At 39.1% G+C, this 5,000-nt stretch overlaps 1 protein-coding gene across 6 annotated transcripts in view; it reads left to right on the top strand.

Annotated features, from left to right (window-relative positions):
- efr3a (EFR3 homolog A (S. cerevisiae)) overlaps nt 1-5,000 on the top strand; it is a 108,595-nt gene that overhangs the window by 44,746 nt on the left and 58,849 nt on the right. The gene's annotated exons all lie outside the window — the stretch shown is intronic.

Below are 5,000 nucleotides of genomic sequence, written 5' to 3'. Positions count from 1 at the left end.
ATTAGTGGGTGAACAATCCAACGCTTGGTGAATTCTGCTTCACAATGATAGGAAGAGCCGACATCGAAGGATCAAAAAGCGACGTCACTATGAACGCTTGGTCGCCACAAGCCAGTTATCCCTGTGGTAACTTTTCTGACACCTCCTGCTTAAAACCCAAAAAGCCAGAAGGATTGTGAAGCCCCGCTTTCACGGTCCATATTCATACTGAAAATCAAGATCAAGCGAGCTTTTGACCTTCTGCTCTGCTCTCAGAAGTCCTTTTCATCGGCCCTGACAAAGTCTATAGTCAAGCTTTTTTTTTTCGATACAGATTTAAAATTTGACCAACATGTAAAACTCCTTGTCCAGTCCTGTTATTATCAACTGAGAAACATTTCCAAAATCAAATCAATGCTTTCTTTAAAGGACACAGAGAGAATTATACATGCATTTGTTTCATCTAGACTTGATTACTGCAACGCCTTATTCACCTGTCTAAATTGTCAATCCATCTCTCGTTTACAGACTGTTTAGAACTCAGCAGCCAGACTTTTGACGAAGTCTAAATTTAAACATCACCCCAGTTCTGGCCAATCTTCACTGTTTGCCAGTGAGTTTTAGGATTGATTTTAAAATCCTCCTTATAACCTATAAAGCGTTACATGGTTTGGCACAGGATTTAAAAGATTTATTAACCCCCTACTGTCTGACTCGGCCCCACAGATCCTCCAGCCTGGGACTTTTAGTTGTTCAAGAAAGTAAACTGTCAACTAGGGGTGACCGATCGAACAGCCTCCCTTATAACATCAAATCTGCACTATCACTGGCTGTTTTCAAATCTAGTCTAAAGACCCACTTATATACAATTGCTTTCCTTAAATAGTGAATGATTCCACTCATGTGTCTGCTAATTTATTATCATTATTATAATTTCTGCTTGTTTATTTTATCTTGGGTACTATACTGTATATTTTTTCCTTTTGTTTCTTATATTGAGTTAAGTTTGTGTTTGGTAGTTTGTCCTTTTATTTACTATTTTATTATTATTATTATTATTATTATTATTATTATTATTATTATTTCTATTGTTTTGTTTTGTTTGTTTGTTTGTCTGTAAGCACTTTGTGCTCTGTGCTTGAAAAGTGCTTCATAAATACATTTTATTATTATTATTATTATTATTATTATATTATTATATATGGACACATGTACAGATTGAGTTATGACAACACTATGCAGCGGCAGACCAACGGCCAAATTCTCAAAACCCAATAACCCAATGACCTAACCTTCAGCCAAAACCCAATGTGGCTCTTCAGCTGAAGAGTTTGCCCACCCCTGTTCTAAGCACATGCAAACTTGGCACTGCTACTTTGGCGGAGTGATTTGCACGCAGCACCTGAATAGCTGCAGTAGCAGTGTTTCGCCTGAATGAGAATGTAGTTCCAAGCTTGTATATGATTAGAAAATCGCTGTGTTGTATTTTACATTGACATTTTTGCACATTGTAATTATACTAGTCACAACATGTAAATAGAACAATGTTTGAGCGCTGTCACTTTTGGGTGCTATAGGCTAGTTGGAACTGCCCACCTCAATGAGCTATGCTAACGGTGGGTGCTTCAGATCGAGTTACATATAGAGACGAGAAGGGTGTGTATAGAAATCATCTTATCCAACTCTGGGGAAGATGGTGAATAAGCTAATTTCCTAAAATGTTGGTGTGTTCCTTAAAGACTGCATTTGGTAACTCCAGTAAGCATCTGTGTTGAACCTCCTGAACCCAGTCCGTCCATGCATGTCCCTTTACACCCCTAAACTTAACACTTGCTGTGTGATACAAATACATGTCCCTTTACACCTCTAAACTTAACACTTGCTCTTCACCGTCCCTAGAGTGGAGAAAGTGGTCAGCAATGATAAAGCAGGCAGACTTGATGGCGTGACTTATGAAACGCTAAAAGCAAGCGGACTATATAGCGTGACTTATGAAACGCTGAAAGCAAGCAGACTCGATGGCATGACTTATGAAGCGCTAAAAGCAAGCAGACTCGATGGCGTGACTTATGAAACGCTAAAAGCAAGCGGACTTGGTGTGCATGCGTGTGTATCAGGGATGGAAATTAAATATTTTGTCCACCTGCCACTGTGGCTGGTGGATTCCAAAATCTACCAGCCACTCAACTTTTTTACCACTAGGGTTGCTAGAGAAACGGTATGAAAATGTGATATCATGATTATAGAAACCAAAATGATCATGGTTATCGGCATTATTGTGATACGATTAAAATGTGCTTAATTTTGTCCTAAACCTTCCAACTGTCCTCCAAGCACAGTAGCAACAAAACTAAAGGTCAACAGAACCACATGCATATGTCATAGTGTCTTGTCAGAAAAGTGGTGTGGCTCCTTTAAGACTCTGTTGGTGTGAGTTCTAGAGCATCCTATAATCCAACTCTCCAACTTCATCGAACTATACTTTACATCATCAGATTTAAATATTTACAGGTATCAAGGCTATAATTAACATTTAGCATTTTTTTTTATTTTCATCCACTGACATTTAAGCACAGCTCAGCTTTAAGAAGCATTTTGTGAAATTACATTGAAACTTCTGGTTTTAATATTTACATATCTATTTAAATATCTAGGTGATATTTTTAACATTTATTTTGTATTTGGCCTTTTATGAAATCATGTATTGCAAAAGCCCAAAGTTGGAGACCATGTAGACATTTGCTTCAATTTCAAAACCGAACTACTGAAATAAGTTAGCAGTGGCACATGAAAGCATAGCGACAGTTTCTTAAGGGTAGTGACAAAAAGTGAAGCCCTGCGCCAGTGCCTATAGTCTATGATGTGGGCGGCGGCTCACTGGTAGTTATCAGGTATTATAATCTGGTATTAACTTCAAATCAGCGTGATTTACCCTTATAGGCTGGTAACGTTACATGATCCCTACAGGCACTTTCTTATCAGGGTTCCCGCGGATCCTTAAAAAAGTCTTAAATACAACTTTAGGTTTTTAAGGCCTAAAAAAAGTCTTAAATTGTCTGCAATGTCTTGAATTTTTGAAAGGGAGGTATTAAATTTGCGTATGGGACCACCAGCAAGTGAGTGAGTGCAAGAGAGCGAGTGAAATGTCTCCATCCGGTTTTGTGTATTTAAAACGCAATTGTATAAGTGACTAAGGCTACGGGAGGTGGTGGTTGCAGAGTGAAGATGTTTTTCACGGGTGTGGTTAAAGGTGTGGAAATGATAATAATGCAGTAAATATGCCTGACGTTTGCGTGGTGTAGCCAAGGCCTGAGAGATACACAGGTAGCCTACGTGAGCTGTAGAATGAGCAGGAGAAAGTTGGTAAGCCAGTTAGCGATAGGTTGGCCATACGTTCGAATTTAGGCCGGACATATTGTAAAAGCCCTGTCCGGTGTCCGGCGCAGCCTCAAGCCGGATGCTCATTTGTCCTCCTTTTTGGAGTTGCGCTGGGCATCTAGAATCTTTGCTCGGACGCAGCTTGCAGCATCGTTTCACAAACTATGGACGCGAAGACTGCTGGTCAAATTATGCGCAGTGCTTCTGTCACTCGTCTGATAATTTGCTGCGCAATTTATGAAGGAACGGACTAACAGAAAAAGAAAACAAACGTTTTTGCAATCAGGAGGAAATACTGTAGGCCTACATGTTAAGTTGATCTGTTTGCATCTTTCCAGCGTGTGTTGCTGGCCTAGCCTAGGGAAGAAAATATCTGTCTAAGTTATAATACCTGTAATATCTGTCAGCAGCTTGCTTTCCAGCGTTTCCCAGTAGGCCTACTTCGCAAAAGTTGTGAAATAGAACCGCATATTTTTTGAATGATCGGCGACTGGCTACATAAAAAACAAAATGTGCGTTCATAATACATGCGTGCTTGAGATGAAACCAGCAGTTTTCAGCAAGATCATGCGAGGATGACCTGCCTCTTAATTAATTTAAAAAAGTTAATAGTTTTACAATGTTTCAGTCAAGCTTTGGTTGGTTTAGATACAACTGGTATGTAAAATGTAAAGTAGTGGATTAACTTCAATTTGCTGTGCTGCATATGGGGCAATAGATGCACATAGTACATTTTATAAAGTAGGCCTATTAAAATATTTAAATAGCTTAGTCTACCTAAAAAATATTGAAGGGAATCCAGTCCAGTACACATGTTTGGCAAGTAGCCTAGGCTACTACAGACACAGGTGAAGAACGGTCAGCCTCAACCAGTAGCACAACCAGAAATGTACAGCCAGCTTCAAAAGAAGCACCCCAGACCCTAAAATTGGGCATTTATAGCTGTGAAGGTAATTCACACACAATTATTGTCTTTTGCCAAAATATATTTGGTAACTTCTGTAGACATCCAAAATGGGGTGGGTGTTCAAATTAGTAGAAAAAAAAACTATTGCATAAAACAGTGTTAAGTTGTCGTATGTATCTTTTTTGCAGTGGTATAGTCTTATTTTTTTCATTTAGATGTCTTGAAAAGATCTTAAAAGTCTTTAAATTTGCACTTAGAAAATGTGCAGATACCCTGTCTTATGTTTAACCGTCAATATATATGAAAATTAGACCGGATCTATAATGTGTGTGTGGGTGTGTGTGTATGTATACTATATCTAAAATTTGTATGAGTGTGTATCTAAGATGTGTGTGTATGTGTTTAAGTATGCGTGGGTGGGTGTGTTTTAAAAATGTGTGTGTATGTGTTTAAATATGTGTGGGTGGGTGTGTATTTAAAATGTGTGTGTATGTGTTTAAATATGTATGGGTGGGTGTGTATTTAAAATGTGCGTGTGCGCTTGTGTGCGTGTGCACTTCTGTGTGTGTGTGTGGGTGCGCGTATGTGTGTGTGTGTATGTGCGCGTTTGTGTGCGTGTGTGCTTCTGTGTGTGTGTGTGGGTGCGCGTATGTGTGTGTGTGTGTGTGTGTGTATGTGTGCATGCGTGCGTGTGCGTGCGTGTGTATGTGTGTGTGTATATTTATGTGTGTGTGTG

Source organism: Alosa sapidissima, chromosome 19 (assembly GCF_018492685.1).
Source record: "Alosa sapidissima isolate fAloSap1 chromosome 19, fAloSap1.pri, whole genome shotgun sequence".
Lineage (NCBI taxonomy): Eukaryota > Metazoa > Chordata > Actinopteri > Clupeiformes > Clupeidae > Alosa > Alosa sapidissima.
The sequence above is the reverse complement of the archived record's forward strand: the minus strand, read 5'-3'. Positions and strand labels throughout refer to the sequence as shown.